The 19,621-nt window shown below is 32.9% G+C and overlaps 1 pseudogene; it reads left to right on the top strand.

Annotated features, from left to right (window-relative positions):
* The first annotated feature begins 217 nt into the window (after positions 1-217).
* On the top strand, positions 218-5,629 carry LOC133307065 (wall-associated receptor kinase 5-like; annotated as a pseudogene).
* Positions 5,630-19,621: the final 13,992 nt, after the last annotated feature.

The raw sequence follows: 19,621 nt of genomic DNA, 5'->3' as shown, positions 1-19,621 counted from the left end.
TATGTGATAGAGGTTAAAGCCAAATTTTCAGAGCCCCAATTTCCCCTTTACCGTGTTTTGGGAGTATTAGGGTTTCTATGGGCCCTTTATTGACCCCCGACTCTACATTATCTTTTTATCCATCTTCCGACTTGAAGTAATCGTGCCTTTTCTTCAAGGCATATGGGAGAAACTGTCCTTATCGCTCGCTTCTCGTTTCGCTCGTTCGTCAAATCTTATGGGCCTAGAGTGGATAGATAAAGAAGCTTTGGGGCTTCGTTCATCTTACGAAAATGGTCCTGCTTCACTCCAATCAGCATTGAACTCTTTGCGTCTCTCTGATGACCCTACCAATAACTCTTTCCAAGTTGAAGTCCCCAGAGAAGATGAAAGGATATGCTTACCTTCCAACCAAGGTGATAAGGCTTCCTTGTATATATATGAATGTTTATTCCAAGACTTGGGAGTCTGACTTCCTTTCTCCGCTTTCCAGTGAGATGTCCTTCATTATCTTGATGTGGCACCTTCACAACTCCATCCCAATAGGTGGTGTTTTCTTCAAGTATTCGAACTGCTCTGTCGGGCTCATGAGTTGGGCATATTCTTGTCGTGTCTTCTTCTGTCTTTTTGTGTTGTTCCATAATGCCGTTGACAAAGAAAGTTGTCGTTTTGACTGGGTATCTTTGAGAGCTTGCCTTGATTTATGGTGGTGTACCATCTTTAACAAAAAAAAAGAACAACCCAATTTTTGATGTATCAGCAGGAGACAAAAACTCTCTTGTGTGAAATGAGAGACTTAAACCCTTTTATTAAAGGCTTTAATGTTTCTAAATTGAATGTAGATAAGTTATCTACATTCGCTCTCAAAACAACGTCGTTTTGGGTTGAAAAATTAAAAAATTATAATGAAAAAGACTATTATAACCTGAAATAAATTATAATTACAAAATACCTTGATTTCTACCTCAAAACGACATCGTTTTGAGCTTACTGTAGATAAGTTATCTACATTGACTATAGAAAGAGCGAACCCTTTATTAGAAGGGTTATATTTCTCTTATGTTGCATAAAATAAATAAGTTTCTTACACACATAAAATAAAGGTGGGTCTCACATGTATTTTTTCTCTTTCTCTTACACATGAGTTCCACTTATAATTTTTTTTATAACATGAGATATCTATTTTTCTATTACATAAGATAAATATAACCCCTTATTAAATGAGTTCAAAACCTATTCGATGGCGGTTTCACTTCAGAAACGGTTGTATATAGAACATTGCAACTTTAGCTTCAGGCCTTCACCTTTGATGTTGTTTCACCTTTTGGGTTTTGACCATGATTCTACGTGCCTTAAATCGATTTTTTTAATTTTATTTTTAAGCGATAGATTATTCATATATTACTTATTTTTTAATAATAATAATAATAATAATAATAATAAATACTAGATTAAATTGTAAACTATTATCCAATTATGGGACGTGGTAATTGTGAGAATGAATTAAATCATCTAAAAAATATCATATAATATTAAAATTGTATGTTAAAAGAGTTTAGGATATACTACTTGAAAAAAACTCTTGATTTTCGACATATTTTTTCGAACAAAAAATGTCCGTCAAAAATATTGTCGAACGTTTTGACGGATCTTTGTCGTAATGGACTATCGACCATAAATGGAATTTTCCATCCAAAATCATTCCATTTTAAATTATGTCAAAAAATTAATTAAATTAGACGCACTATTTTATTATATCTCTTTTTCACTGCAAATAAGGAGAGAATTTATAGTGGACCGGGACCATCATTTTTTAGGTGGTCCCTTAGTGTTTATGAGAGGATAAAATTGAAAAAAAAAATAGCAGGAGTAAAAAGGGAAAGAAAAAATTAGTGTTGTGAGAGGGAGCACCAAATCATTGGGTGATCCTAGAGCATAATAAATATTTCCGCAAATAAGATAGGTTAGATACGTATTCTAAACAATCTTTTAGGATTAATTTCCTTATTTCCAAATATTTCATGATTTACAAAAATATTTTTTTTATTTCCTTATATTTCAAAATTTATTTCCTTCAATCTTTAATATAAACAAAAATTAATGCTTTTTTATTGCATTAAATCACATTATATCATATCAATATTGATCAATCTTCTCCTTTTTCCCTCCTTCCTTTGTACCTAAAACCAATGTCGTTAAAATCGAGATCTTAAGTAAAATTGGAAAGGAATTAAAAAATCGTAAAACGTAAAATCATAATATAAAAAAATCGTAAAAACTTGAAAGCGTTTGGAATATTAATAAATTTATTTTGATGAAAAAAATCATAAAAACGTAAAATCGTAATGATAAATCGAGATTTTAACAACAATGTCTAAAACCCTCATACTCTTCTTCCAACGGTTATAAAAGCCAAGAAAAAAAAGATATATAGAAGGATATATAATATTAAGATTATATCTTACAAGAATTTAGAATATTCTAAACAATCTTTTAGAATTATTTTCATTATTTCATTATATTTTAGGAATTAGTACTTTGTATTTTGTGTTACCTTAAAATCACACTGTGGATGGGTCTTTGGTGTCTCTGGTGAGGGTCCAGGCCTGCTTGCCATGTTGTCGTATTAGGATTAGTATCTTTGATGGATATCTATTTCTTATTAATATCAATCCATATCTTAGATTGGACTTATTACTTAATGGGCCCCTTATATGGATCCATAACACACTGGTATCACGTCTAACATATAATATTAATCAATCTTCTCTGTTTTTCTCCCTCACTTATACCAAAAACCCTGTAATTTCCAACAAAAAATAAATTTCATCATACTCTTCTTCTTAAAGGTACAAAAGCAGAAACTAAACAGATATTGTAAACTTGCAGAGGACAATGTTTCCTGTGGTGGTGGATTGGTCAGTGGGGAAACAAACATGCGAGGAAGCAAAGAAAAACCTTTCTAGCTATGCGTGTGTCGCAGAAAATAGTTACTGCTCCAATTCAAAGAATGGACCTGGCTACCGTTGCCACTGCTCTGATGGTTTTCAGGGAAACCCTTACCTTCTTGATGGCCGTGAAGGTATTATTAATTACTTCAAATTTCTTCATGTGATTTCGCTAACCTTTTACCAAATATTTTTAAGCAACACAATGTAAAAGGTATACTCATGTTTAGGGTTTAAGGTTTCGTGACAATGATAGATCACATGTTAGATTCTTGTATTGGGCCTTTTGCAATTGCAACAAAGGTAATGCTTCCCTATATATGCAAAGGGGAGCTTTATAGCCCAACCTAAGGTTAACATTTTAATGTTCTTACATACGGGTGAGAGACAATGGTAATTCAGTAATTCAAATTCACATTATTGTGGAGATATATGTTTAATGGTAAACAGTAAAATAATAATATTAATGATGGTTATATTTAGGAATCTCTCGGTCTTGGCTTGATATACTATTGATTGGCCATTAAATATTACAGAATCCTATTAGGGTTATAAGTTATAGTTGGTTAAGAATTTCTGTTATTCCTTTTGTTTATAAACTCTCTCTGTTTTGGGAATTTTCTCAGTTAAAAAACAATTTTTCCATACATACATATCAACATGATTTACTGACTCAACTAGTTTGGAATAAAGGTGATATTGATGTTAATGACGATTATCTTGTCAGTTATTGGCTCTTGAAAGTGCAATGATTTGATTTCATAAGTGCGAGTGATATGATAATAAATGCATGACTTGATTTCAAACCATAGTATATGGACTATGGAAAACTCACTTTTATATTGTCTTGTAGAAATTAATAAATGCTTGGAATCCAACAATTGCATTGATGGAGCAATATGCCACAACTTCCGCGGGGGCTACTATTGTTCGTGCCCCAAAGGACACAAAGGAGATGGGAAAATTGATGGAACCGGTTGCCTTCCCAAATCAAGTACTAATTCAAGGACATTTATCAGTCTGATAATTGCATTGGGTGAGTGTAATACCACTGGAACCGTATAGCACTTTGTACTATTACGAAGAATATTGTCAAAAATGATCCTTTATTTTTTCGTTGGCAGGTGTAGTGATTATAATCGTAATTTGTGTGTATAAAGAACCAATTCAACCCAAAAGCTTAAGCTGTTGGGTGAGGTTACATTAATGATTTTATATATCTCAACACGCCCCCTCACATGAGAGCCCACTGGGCTTGAAGGGTGGACAATGCACAGGCCCACCTACCTGTGCGAACAAAGAAATTCCACTTGAAAGAAAGTGGGGGGCGACGAGAATCGAACCCGGGACACGAGGCTCTGATACCATATAAATTCCACTTGAAAGAAATTCCACTTGGTATCAGAGCATCGCAGCCCCCCCACTTTCTCTTGTGGCGTTTCTTAGCACAGGTAGGCTGGGCCTGTTGCATTGTCCACTCTTCAAGCCCAATGGGCTCTTGTGTGAGGGGGCGCGTTGAGATATATAGTCTCACATTGGTTGTATGTGCCTTGGGCACTCCCACCCTTTGAGCTAGATTTTGGGGTGGTGTATCCCAAGGTTCTTTACAGTGTGTATTGGTGGATGAAGAACAGAAAGCTCTTCAAACGTAAAGAGAAAATTTTTGCACAAAATGGTGGCATATTGTTACAACAACTGTTAGCTAAGCATGGAGGATCAAGTGAAACAGCGAGAGTTTTTAGTGAGGAGGAAATCAAGGAGGCCACCAACAACTTTGATGAACGAAGGGTCCTTGGCCAAGGGTATTATGGAAAAGTTTACAAAGGAGAATTACTTGATAACAGAATGGTAGCTATAAAAAGGTCCAAAATCAATAACCCAATCCAGATTGAGCAGTTCATCAATGAGGTATATGTGCTTTCCCAAATCAACCATAGGAACGTGGTAAAGCTCTTGGGGTGTTGTTTAGAGACAGAACTTCCCTCGCTTGTCTATGAATTCATTCCTAATGGTACCATTTCTCAGCATCTTCATGATCAAACCCAATCTTTTATAAGACTCTCATGGGAAACACGATTGAGAATAGCACAAAAACTGCTGGAGCCCTTGCATACTTGCATTCTGCTGCTTCAACACCAATCATACACAGAGATGTGAAAACTTCTAATATACTACTAGATTCTGATCTCACTGCAAAGGTTTCGGATTTTGGAGCTTCAAGGTTTATTCCTCTTGATCAAACTGAGTTAACCACTTTTGTGCATGGGACTCTAGGGTATCTTGACCCTGAATATGTCAACACGGGCAAATTAACTGTGAAGAGCGACGTTTATAGCTTTGGGGTTGTTCTAGCAGAGCTAGTCACAGGTAAGAAGGCACTTTCTTTAAGCAGGCCTGAGAGTGATACAAATCTAGCAATGTACTTTGTTTCTTCAATGAATGATGGAAGGTTACTCGCAATTATGGATAACAAAATAAAAAATGAGGCAAATATTGTTGAGCTTGAGCAAGTATTGGAAATTGCCAATATCACAAAATGTTGTTTAAGTGAGAAGGGTAAGAAAAGGCCTACCATGAAGGAAGTGGCAATGGAACTTGAAGGACTGAGAATATTAATGATAAAGAACAGACAGGAAAGTGTCGAAATGTCTTCAGATGAGACAGGGCACTTTCTCAATGATGATTTTTCCTTACAATGTTGACATCGAAGCTGGAGTTGGTTCAAGTGGTGTAAATTCTGGGATGTATAGCTTAAACCAGGTTTCCATGATATTGAGTGGCAGAAGATAATTAGGTGGTAAAGATTATGAAATCATAGTGATTACCAAGTCTGTCCTTACTCGGAACCTGATCCGAAACTTTCATAACACATGTGAATATGCTTTGATGCATTAAAGAATTTGATGTTTCCTTTAGTTTCTTGTATATTTGTGTTTTAATCTTCTATAAAATTTCTGCATACATTTTTATTTGTTCATTTGGTTTTACTCAATTTTTATACAGAAACAGCTATTCAGAGGAAAAAAATGAACAAATAAAAATGTATGCAGAAATTTTATAGAAGATTAAAACACAAATATACAAGAAACTAAAGGAAACATCAAGTTCATTAATGCATCAAAGCATATTCACATGTGTTATGAAAGTTTCGGATCAGGTTCCGAGTAAGGACAGACTTGGTAATCACTATGATTTCATAATCTTTACCACCTAATTATCTTCCGCCACTTAATATCATGGAAACCTGGTTTAAGCTATACATCCCAGAATTTACACCACTTGAACCAACTCCAGCTTCGATGTCAACATTGTAAGCAAACAAATCATCATTGAGAAAGTGCCCTGTCTCAGCTGAAGACATTTCGACACTTTCCTGTCTGTTCTTTATCATTAATATTCTCAGTCCTTCAAGTTCCATTGCCACTTCCTTCATGGTAGGCCTTTTTTTACCCTTCTCACTTAAACAACGTTTTGTGATATTGGCAACTTCCAATACTTGCTCAAGCTCAACAATATTTGCCTCATTTTTTATTTTGTTATCCACAATTGCGAGTAACCTTCCATCATTCATTGAAGAAACAAAGTACATTGCTAGATTTGTAGCACTCTCACGATGATAATCACAAGTGTTTACAAGGAGGAGGAAGGAGGAACCAAGCAAAAGATGAAAACTTGGCTCACTAGAGATGGAGGAAGACAATGGAATAGTAGCAACTGACCAGCCACTCCAACCAGTCACGTAGCAACAGAAAAATACCTAGGGTTTTGGGCCAAAGAGCCTATTTATAGCGGTTTAACACTTAAACACACAGTATTAACTTTAATTGCTACGCTTAGCATTTTAACCCCAAACTCTTGATTCGTAACCTACTCCATTTTACAAGAATTGTCATATTTTTCTTATATTTTTCGGAGCACCTTTTCGGTACGCGCTTTTCATAGCCAGTACCAGTTTCTGGCACCAGTTCTCATTATTTTAACTTGAAACTCGTTTTACAAGTCCTACATATTATTCTAGTAATTATCATGCACTTATTATGATTTTCCGGGATACTTTTCGATACGCATTTATACCGACTAGCAGAACCAGTATCTGCACTTTTCGTCAGAAAAGCGACTTTCAGCATTATTACTCACTTAATAATTATTAGAGCCTCATAATAATTATTAGGGTCAATTATGGAATTATCTCATTAAACTCATAATTAACTGATTAATTTCCTTAATTAACGATGCATGTTCTTACATTCACCCCTCCTTTTTTAGGATTTTGTCATCAAAATCAGAATATACCTGTCTCGAAAATCGGGATACTGCCAGAGAAGCTCATCCTCTCGCTCCCATGTACACTCCTCAGGAGTCCTTCCTGACCATTGCACTTTGACCATCAGAATGATCTTGCTCCTCAGCTGCTTCTCGCCACGATCGAGAATCTTGAGTTGTCCGACGGGAGTTTTGAAGTTCTCCCGAACCTCCACATCATCAGGTTGCACCACATGTGAAGGATCCGCTACATACTTGCGAAGCTGAGACACGTGAAACACGTCGTGGATGTTGGCCAAGTTCGAAGGCAAGGCAAGCCGGTAGGCAACAGGTCCTACTCTACCAAGAATCTGGTACGGTCCAATAAACCGCGGGCTCAGCTTCCTCACTCCGAGTGCCTGTCCAACACCGGTGACAGGTGAAAGTCTCACAAACACGTGTTCACGGTGAACTCCAATGGACGATGCTTGACATCGTAGTAACTTTTCTGGCGATTCTGCGCCTGCTTCAGCTTTTTCCTAATGATCTGGATCTGCTGGTGGTATCTTGGACAAAGTCCAAGCCAAACAACTCACGATCCCCAACCTCAGACTAGCAGGTAGGTGTACGACACCTTCTACCGTAGAGCGACTCGTAGGGTGCCATGCCCAGGCTAGCATGGAAACTGTTGTTATACGAAAACTCCACCAATGGAAGGTACCTATCCCATGCCGAGCCCTGTTCCAACGTGCAAGCCCGCAACATGTCTTCCAAGGTCTGGATAGTCCGCTTAGACTGTCCACCAGTCTGAGGGTGATAGGCTGTACTCAGTCTCAACTGAGTCCCAAAAACTCCCTGCAGCGCCTCCCAGAACCGAGATGTGAACTTCGGGTCCCTATCACTGATGATACTCTCGGGCACCCCATGAAGCCTCACGATCTCGCGAACATACAATTTGGCCAACTGCTCAGTAGTGAAGCTCACCTTCACTGGAAGAAAATGGGCAGACTTCGTCATTCTGTCCACAATGACCCATATAGAGTCGCAGCCAACCTGGGTCTTCGGAAAATCCACAACGAAGTCCATGGAAATGCTCTCCCATTTCCATTCCGAAATCTCAAGAGGTTGAAGTTTACCAGACGGCTTCTGATGTTCAATCTTCACCTTCTGGCAGATCAAACACTTGGACACATATACAACTATGTCCTTCTTCATTCCTGGCCACCAGAAATTCCTCTTCAGGTCTTGGTACATCTTTGTAGCAACAGGGTGAACAGTAAACTGTCCCTTATGGGCCTCCGCCATAACCTCTTCGGTCAAAGGACCTCGAGGAATCACCACACGCTTCTGAAACAACAGAAGTCCATCCTCATTCCAAGACACACCGTCTTGGTTCTTCACGTAGTTGAGACACTCTCTCTGCACTTGCGCCTCGTGGATCTTCTCCATAAGCTCACTCATGACTCTCACAGTCTCCATCTCGAGAAGTGCACCCCCAAACAAGGTTGTCACCTTCAGTCTTCCTGGTTCTTGCGCGTAAAGATTAAAATTTGATTTTTAAAAGAAATTTTTTCCCATTATCCATATTTAAATTTAAAATTTTAAACCATTTCAAATTTCAAATTTTAAATTTCAGATCAGACGACCAATTCCAACATAAAAAACAATTAAAACACCTGATTATCCAATTAAAATTTCGAATTTCAAAATAATATTTATTTATTAATTATTCATTTATGTTTGCCACCACAAATGATCATTTAATTATTCGATTTAAATTTTAAAATTCAATTTTTAAAAAGAAATTCTTTTCCCACCATCCATATTTAAATTCAAAATTTCAAACCATTTCAAGTTTTGAATTTCAGATCAGACGACCAATTCATACATAAAAAGCAATTAAAACACCTGATTATCCAATTAAAATTTCGAATTTCAAAACCATATTTATTAATTAATTATTATTTTATGTCTGCCACTACAAATGGTCATTTATTTATTCGATTTACAAATTAAAATTGGATTTTTAAAAGAAATTCTTTTCCCACCATCCATATTTAAATTCAAAATTTTAAACCATTTCAAATTTTGAATTTTAGATCAGATGACCAATTCCAACATAAAAAGCAATTAAAACAGCTGATTTATTTTTGAATACCAATGTGATGGGCAGCGGGACATTCAATGCCTTGTCTGCCACCACAAATGGTCATTAAATTATTCGATTTAAAAAATTAAAATTCGATTTTTAAAAGAATTTTTTTTCCCACCATCCATATTTAAATTCAAATTTTTTAACCATTTCAAATTTCGAATTTTAGATCAGATGACGCATTCCAACATAAAAAGCAATTAAATCAGCTGATTTCTTTTTGGATACCAATGTGATGGGCAATGAGACATTCAATGTCTTGTCTGCCACCACAAATGGTCATTTAATTATTCGATTTAAAGATTAAAATTCGATTTTTAAAAGAATTTATTTTCCCACCATCCATATATAAATTAAAAATTTTAAACCATTTCAAATTTTGAATTTCACATCAGACGACCAATTCCAACATAAAAAAGCAATTAAAACACTTGATTATCCAATTAAAATTTCGAATTTCAAAATCATATTTATTAATTAATTATTCTTTTATATCTGCCACCACAAACGGTCATTTAATTATTCAATTTAAAAATTAAAATTTTATTTTTAAAAGAAATTCTTTTCCCACCATCCATATTTAAATTCAAAATTTTAAACCATTTCAAATTTCGAATTTCAGATCAAACGACCAATTCCAACATAAAAAGCAATTAAAACACCTGATTATCTAATTTATTTTGTCTGTCAGCTCTCTTGATTCTTGATTGTTATGATATTTGAATCAAATATATAACAAAGATAATGTCTTTGTTATATCATTATTGTGTATATATTATTTAAAAAATAACCATAACAAAATTGTGAATTGAATGACAATCAGGTCTTCAACAATTGTGAAATTTGTTTTTGTTTCTTTTGATCTCCATGAATAGAGATCGTGAATGCATGTCCGTGAAAAAAGTTTTCTTTTTATTGAATTTAAAATTTCGAGTTTCAGATTGTGCAAAATAAATACATAATTTCGAAATTTAATTGATAAACCATTTAAAATTTCGAATTTCAGATGAGATGACCAATTCCAACATAAAAAGCAATTAAAACAGCTGTTTTCTTTTTGGATACCAATGTGATGGGCAGTGAGACATTAAATGCCTTGACTGCCACCACAAATGTTCATTAAATTATTTGATTTAAAGATTAAAATTCGATTTTTAAAAGATATTCTTTTCCCACCATCCATATTTAAAATAAAAATTTTAAACCATTTCAAATTTGAAATTTCAGATCAGACAACCAATTCCAACATAAAAAGCAATTAAAACACCTGATTATCCAATTAAAATTTCGAATTCCAAAACCATATTTATTAATTAATTATTCTTTTATGTCTGCCACCACAAATGGTCATTTAATTATTCGATTTAAAAATTAAAATTTAATTTTTAAAAGAAATCCTTTTCCAACCATCCATATTTAAATTCAAAATTTTAAACCATTTCAAATTTCAAATTTCAGATCAGACGACCAATTCCAACATAAAAAGCAATTAAAACACTTGATTATGCAATTAAAATTTTGAATTTCAAAATCATATTTTTTAATTAATTATTCTTTTATATATGCCACCACAAACAGTCATTTAATTATTCAATTTAAAAATTAAAATTCGATTTTTAAAAGAAATTCTTTTCCCACCATCCATATTTAAATTCAAAATTTTAAACCATTTCAAATTTCGAATTTCAGATCAAAAGACCAATTCCAACATAAAAACAATTAAAACACCTGATTATCTAATTTATTTTGTCTGTCAGCTCTCTTCATTCTTGATTGTTATGATATTTGAATCAAATATATAACAAAGATAATGTCTTTGTTATATCATTATTGTGTATATATTATTTAAAAAATAACCATAACGAAATTGTGAATTGAATGACAATCAGGTCTTCAACAATTGTGAAATTTGTTTTTGTTTCTATTGATCTTCATGAATAGAGATCGTGAATGCTTGTCCGTGAAAAGAGTTTTCTTTTTATTGAATTTAAAATATCGAATTTCAGATTGTGCAAAATAAATACATAATTTTGAAATTTAATTGATAAACCATTTAAAATTTTGAAATTCAGATGAGATGACCAATTCCAACATAAAAAGCAATTAAAACAGCTGTTTTCTTTTTGGATACCAATGTGATGGGCAGTGGGACATTAAATGCCTTGACTGCCACCACAAATGGTCATTAAATTATTCGATTTAAATATTAAAATTCGATTTTTAAAAGACATTTTTTCCCACCATCCATATTTAAATTAAAAATTTTAAACCATTTCAAATTTCGAATTTCAGATCAGACAACCAATTCCAACATAAAAAGCAATTAAAACACCTGATTATCCAATTAAAATTTCGAATTCCAAAACCATATTTATTAATTAATTATTCTTTTATGTCTGGCACCACAAATGGTCATTTAATTATTCTATTTAAAAATTAAAATTTGATTTTTAAAAGAAATTCTTTTCCAACCATCCATATTTAAATTCAAAATTTTAAACTATTTCAAATTTCGAATTTCAGATCAGACGACCAATTCCAACATAAAAAGTAATTAAAACACTTGATTATGCAATTAAAATTTTGAATTTCAAAATCATATTTTTTAATTAATTATTCTTTTTTATCTGCCACCACAAACGGTCATTTAATTATTCAATTTAAAATTAATATTCGATTTTTAAAAGAAATTCTTTTCCCACCATCCATATTTAAATTAAAAATTTTAAACCATTTCAAATTTCGAATTTCAGATCAGACAACCAATTCCAACCTAAAAAGCAATTAAAACACCTGATTATCCAATTAAAATTTCGAATTCCAAAACCATATTTATTAATTAATTATTCTTTTATGTCTGCCACCACAAATGGTCATTTAATTATTCTTTTTAAAAATTAAAATTTGATTTTTAAAAGACATTCTTTTCCCACCATCCATATTTAAATTAAAAATTTTAAACCATTTCAAATTTCGAATTTCAGATCAGACAACCAATTCCAACATAAAAAGCAATTAAAACACCTGATTATCCAATTAAAATTTCGAATTCCAAAACCATATTTATTAATTAATTATTCTTTTATGTCTGCCACAACAAATGGTCATTTAATTATTCTATTTAAAAATTAAAATTTGATTTTTAAAAGAAATTCTTTTCCAACCATCCATATTTAAATTCAAAATTTTAAACCATTTCAAATTTCGAATTTCAGATCAGACGACCAATTCCAACATAAAAAGCAATTAAAACACTTGATTATGCAATTAAAATTTTAAATTTCAAAATCATATTTTTGTTTATTTTTTAATTAATTATTCTTTTATATCTGCCACCACAAACGGTCATTTAATTATTCAATTTAAAAATTAAAATTCGATTTTTAAAAGAAATTCTTTTCCCACCATCCATATTTAAATTAAAATTTTTAAACCATTTCAAATTTCGAATTTCAGATCAGACAACCAATTCCAACCTAAAAAGCAATTAAAACACCTGATTATCCAATTAAAATTTCGAATTCCAAAACCATATTTATTAATTAATTATTCTTTTATGTCTGCCACCACAAATGGTCATTTAATTATTCTATTTAAAAATTTAAATTTGATTTTTAAAAGAAATTCTTTTCCAACCATCCATATTTAAATTCAAAATTTTAAACCATTTCAAGTTTCGAATTTCAGATCAGACGACCAATTCCAACATAAAAAGCAATTAAAACACTTGGTTATCCTATTAAAATTTTGAATTTCAAAATCATATTTTTTAATTAATTATTCTTTTATATCTGCCACCACAAACGGTCATTTAATTATTCAATTTAAAAATTAAAATTCGATTTTTAAAAGAAATTCTTTTCCCACCATCCATATTTAAATTCAAAATTTTAAACCATTTCAAATTTCGAATTTCAGATCGTACGACCAATCCGACATAAAAACAATTAAAACACCTGATTATCTAATTTATTTTGTCTGTCAGCTCTCTTCATTCTTGATTGTTATGATATTTGAATCAAATATATAACATAGATAATGTCTTTGTTATATCATTATTGTGTATATATTATTTAAAAAATAACCATAACGAAATTGTGAATTGAATGACAATCAGGTCTTCAACAATTGTGAAATTTGTTTTTGTTTCTATTGATCTCCATGAATAGAGATCGTGAATGCTTGTCCGTGAAAAGAGTTTTCTTTTTATTGAATTTAAAATTTCGAATTTCAGATTGTGCAAAAAAAACACATAATTTCGAAATTTAATTGATAAACCATTTAAAATTTCGAATTTCAGATGAGATAACCAATTCCAACATAAAAAGCAATTAAAACAGCTGTTTTCTTTTTGGATACCAATGTGATGGGCAGTGGGACATTAAATGCCATGACTGCCACCACAAATGGTCATTAAATTATTCGATTTAAAGATTAAAATTCAATTTTTAAAAGATATTCTTTTCCCACCATCCATATTTAAATTAAAATTTTTAAACCATTTCAAATTTCGAATTTCAGATCACACAACCAATTTCAACATAAAAAGCAATTAAAACACCTGATTATCCAATTAAAATTTCGAATTCCAAAACCATATTTAGTAATAGAGATCGTGAATGCATGTCTGTGAAAAGAGTTTTCTTTTTATTAAATTTAAAATTTCGAATTTCAGATTGTGCAAAATAAATACATAATTTCGAAATTTAATTGATAAACCATTTAAAATTTCGAATTTCAGATGAGATAACCAATTCCAACATAAAAAGCAATTAAAACAGCTGTTTTCTTTTTGGATACCAATGTGATGGGCAGTGGGACATTAAATGCCATGACTGCCACCACAAATGGTCATTTAATTATTCGATTTAAAAATTAAAATTTAATTTTTAAAAGAAATCCTTTTCCAACCATCCATATTTAAATTCAAAATTTTAAACCCTTTCAAATTTCAAATTTCAGATCAGACGACAAATTCCAACATAAAAAGCAATTAAAACACTTGATTATCCAATTAAAATTTTGAATTTTAAAATCATATTTTTTAATTAATTATTCTTTTATATCTGCCACCACAAACGGTCATTTAATTATTCAATTTAAAAATTAAAATTCAATTTTTAAAAAAAATTCTTTTCCCACCATCCATATGTAAATTCAAAATTTTAAACCATTTCTAATTTCGAATTTCAGATCAGACGACCAATTCCAACATAAAAATAATTAAAACTCCTGATTATCTAATTTATTTTGTCTGTCAGCTCTCTTCATTCTTGATTGTTATGATATTTGAATCAAATATATAACAAAGATAATGTCTTTGTTATATCATTATTGTGTATATATTATTTAAAAAATAACTATAACGAAATTGTGAATTTGAATGACAATCAGGTCTTCAACAATTGTGAAATTTGTTTTTGTTTCTATTGATCTCCATGAATAGAGATCGTGAATGCTTGTCCGTGAAAAGAGTTTTCTTTTTATTGAATTTAAAATTTCGAATTTCAGATTGTGCAAAATAAATACATAATTTCAAAATTTAATTGATAAACCATTTAAAATTTTGAAATTCAGATGAGATGACCAATTCCAACATAAAAAGCAATTAAAACAGCTGTTTTCTTTTTGGATAACAATGTGATGGGCAGTGGGACATTAAATGTCTTGACTGCCACCACAAATGGTCATTAAATTATTCGATTTAAAGATTAAAATTCGATTTTTAAAAGACATTCTTTTCCCACCATCTATATTTAAATTAAAAATTTTAAACCATTTCAAATTTTGAATTTCAGATCAGACAACCAATTCCAACATAAAAAGCAATTAAAACACCTCATTATCCAATTAAAATTTCAAATTCCAAAACCATATTTATTAATTAATTATTCTTTTATGTCTGCCACCACAAATGGTCATTTAATTATTGGATTTAAAAATTAAAATTTAATTTTTAAAAGAAATCCTTTTCCAACCATCCATATTTAAATTCAAAATTTTAAACCATTTCAAATTTCAAATTTCAGATCAGACGACCAATTCCAACATAAAAAGCAATTAAAACACTTGATTATCCAATTAAAATTTTGAATTTCAAAATCATATTTATTAATTAATTATTCTTTTATATCTGCCACCACAAACGGTCATTTAATTATTCAATTTAAAAATTAAAATTTGATTTTTAAAAGAAATTCTTTTCCCACCATCCATATGTAAATTCAAAATTTTAAATCATTTCAAATTTCGAATTTTAGATTAGACGACCAAATCCAACATAAAAACAATTAAAACACCTAATTATCTAATTTATTTTGTCTGTCAGCTCTCTTCATTCTTGATTGTTATGATATTTGATTCAAATATATAACAAAGATAATGTCTTTGTTATATCATTATTGTGTATATATTATTTAAAAAATAACCATAACGAAATTGTGAATTGAATGACAATCAGGTCTTCAACAATTGTGAAATTTGTTTTTGTTTCTATTGATCTCCATGAATAGAGATCGTGAATGCTTGTCCGTGAAAAGAGTTTTCTTTTTATTGAATTTAAAATTTCGAATTTCAGATTGTGTAAAATAAATACATAATTTCGAAATTTAATTGATAAACCATTTAAAATTTTGAAATTCAGATGAGATGACCAATTCCAACATAAAAAGCAATTAAAACAGCTGTTTTCTTTTTGGATACCAATGTGATGGGCAGTGGGACATTAAATGCCTTGACTGCCACCACAAATGGTCATTAAATTATTCGATTTAAAGATTAAAATTCGATTTTTAAAAGACATTCTTTTCCCACCATCCATATTTAAATTTAAAATTTTAAACCATTTCAAATTTTGAATTTCAGATCAGACAACCAATTCCAACATAAAAAGCAATTGAAACACCTGATTATCCAATTAAAATTTCAAATTCCAAAACCATATTTATTAATTAATTATTCTTTTATGTCTGCCACCACAAATGGTCATTTAATTATTCTATTTAAAAATTAAAATTTGATTTTTAAAAGAAATTCTTTTCCAACCATCCATATTTAAATTCAAAATTTTAAACCATTTCAAATTTCGAATTTCAGATCAGACGACCAATTCCAACATAAAAAGCAATTAAAACACTTGATTATCCAATTAAAATTTCGAATTTCAAGAGAGGGAAAAACAAAATTTTTCATATGCGGAATTACACATGCAATCAAGAATCATGCTTTATGGCATGTGATGTTACCTTTGCTTGTGAGTTCAAAACTCCAAGACGATCAGTGTTAGGTTTGAAGGGTTCAAACCCTCTAACGTTGATCCACACCACCCACGTCAAGATGCAAGAACGCTGTCTTGAAAGCCACCAATTGACCACCACAGAGAGGCTTGCTATGCGCTCAATAGGTGAAGAATGAGGCTAGGTATATGTGTTTAGAAGAGTGAAGTCTCCAGCATGAAAACTTCACAAGAGTGGGAATGGTATATAGAAGAATTGGCTAGGTTCTTTTGAAAAACCTTAAGGAGGAACTCACCAACTAAGCGCACAAGAGAGGGAGAGAATTGGTGTATCAAATCAGAATTTTTACTTTACTTATAATGAAAGTGGCGCACAAGTGAGTGAGACAAAGGTGGAGTTGTTGCAATTCAAAATTCCAAACAACCTCCCCTTTGAATCCTCATAAGACTAGGTCTTTATCTAGTCAAAATTCTGAACCAATGGTCTTCATATGACCACCAATTCATGCGCCCCTATTCAGCCCAAAAAGGGTCCAGATACATTTGAGCTGTTGCATTCAAGTTTGAACCAACTAGCTCACTGATTCTCTCAACAACCAAATCTGATTGGAGCTTGTTGGTTTGACAAGATGACAATCATCTCTCACCAAAATGGCGCCCCAAATCAGCCCTTGGAGATCTCCATAGATCTTCTCTTGATACAAGGGATTTGTTCCAACAAGATCTCATCTTATCCTTTTGTTATGAAACAACTTTTCATAGCCAATTCAAATTCGAATTCAAACATTTAAATTCTAAATTTAAATTCAAATTTCAAATTCAAATTTCAAATTCAAAATTCAAATTCAAAATTCCAAATCCAAAATTCGAATTTTAAAATTCAAATTCAAAATTCAAATTTCAAAATTCAAATTTCAAATTCAAAATTCAAAATTTAAATATTTGATAATTAATTTAACTAATTAAATTAATTAGTAATGTCTTAGACCATCCAAGCCCATTAACAATACCATGCACCCTCTCCCTCTTAGGTGGGCTTCCAAACTTCATCTTAGGCTAACAACCATTATTAGGCCCAATACCTTTAATGCTATATCATCATGACATTAAGGTGTTAGTGTGTGACCCATTAGGTCCAACATAACCACTGACATAAATGGGTTCGGGCCCAACAAGCCCACTACCCATTTAATGACAACACAGAGCACTAGCAATGCTTTGTTGCCCCAGAGCTAGTTAGATTAATGACTTGATTATCCTATTACACATATTTGGTTGCCGTATGTATTTCTTTTCGTCTCGATTACCTTCCCATAAAACCTAGGGTAAGGAAGCGTATCAACCCTTTGCGGTTTAGGGTAAGCTTTATTCGAAATAGGGAATCTTCAATTTACTGACTCTAAAGGCAGATCATCTCATGATCTCTTTTACTATGCATAGATTCCCGAGTCCCTGTAAATGTCATCTCGATTTCTCCGGTTTACAGATAACCTAATCTCTCACAGAGATTTGACGAATTCCTTCTGCTTATCACCCTAGCCCTGTTCTCTTTCAGGACAAGCCCAACAGTATACCTATGAGTCTCCATGTTTCAGGCAGACGAGGTATACAGTCAAAGCATGCCTTCTAGAACACAGTCTAGGTAATAACTTCTGGTCTAAGGAAAGACATACCCAAATATAAAGAGACTACTCTAATGATACTCTCTGTGAGATTTCCTCATAGAGTCTCTTTTGTGGGTCTGTTCGGTGCGAGCTATACCCTTATAGATCCACCCACGACTTTAGCTAAGGCATCCCCATATCTGTAGCTCATGATGTCTTTACCTTGCATCCGAATACAAGTAGATAAGCCGTGCTAGTCTTACCCGAGATCACTGATCCCCATTCTCAGTGTCTCTAGACTAGGAACATAAAATTAGGAATAAATATCCAGTATGCTTGAATCCTCATGATCGTGATCTCATCACATGTACTCAAGAGATACCTATTTTATTCCAAGGGGTTTATCCAGTTACTGATATAAAATATTAACAGTAATATTGAGACAAAATATGAAACAGGATAAATAGTGCTTTTATTTATTTGCGACAATACAAAGGTCCACATATATCCTAATCTAATTAAAAGATTGTCTCTAGGACATCCATATACTAACACTTTCCACATCCCGAACATCTCGGAGTGGAAGGAGGCCTAGCAGAACTCCCCTACTGTGAAGCAGCCCTCTTGAACTGACCAGGCGCCTGCCTAGTCGCCAACTGTTTACCCTTGCCCTTCCCAGCAAACTTCCTGTCCTTCCAGGACGTAGGAGCAGGAGTTGACCAACAGTCCCCTTGGTCCGTCGACCTTGGCCCTCTTGGCCTTGCTCGCAATGCAGACATCCTCAATGTCCTTACACTGCTGAACCAGTGTACCAAAGTCCCTCGAAGCAGCACCAGCAATATGCTCAGCAATCACCTCACTAAGTCCTCTGCGGAACTTAGCAGCCAGAAACATCGGAGTAGGAGGAACCATCCGGTAGTGCGCAAACTTCACCAGCTCATTAAACTTGGCCAGGTACTCATCAACAGACTTCGAGCCCTGAACCAATCAGTCAAACTCCCCCTGCTTCCTCTCCTGCGCATCGTAGGGAAAGTATCTACCCAAGAAGCACTCCTCAAAGAATGGCCACGTCATGACACGACCATGCATCTCATAAGCACGAGAGGTGTTCGTCCACCACTCATGGCACATCGCCCTCCAAACATGTAAGTCGAGAACATCAGCTTCTGTGGGTCTGTACACTGCATGACCCGAAATATCTTGTCCAGCGACTCCAACCATCTTGCAGCAGCAATATGATCCAAAGACCCCTCAAACACAAGTGGCTTATGCTTCCTAAAAGCATTGGCCTCCGGCGATCTATCACATCACGATCCTCAGCAGGCTCTACAAGAGTCTCCCTCGTCTCAGCTACAAGACCAGCACTGCCAATGTGACTCAGGCTCTCATCCTGAACACTAGGTGGAGGCGGCGGCGACGGTGGTAGCAAGACCAACCTGAACCAGATAGACTTAAAACATGT

Source organism: Gastrolobium bilobum, unplaced genomic scaffold (assembly GCF_033153095.1).
Source record: "Gastrolobium bilobum isolate Gb01-03AN ecotype WA unplaced genomic scaffold, APGP_CSIRO_Gbil_v1 utg343598, whole genome shotgun sequence".
NCBI lineage: Eukaryota > Viridiplantae > Streptophyta > Magnoliopsida > Fabales > Fabaceae > Gastrolobium > Gastrolobium bilobum.
Note: the sequence above shows the minus strand (reverse complement) of the source record. Positions and strands in the feature narration are given on the sequence as shown.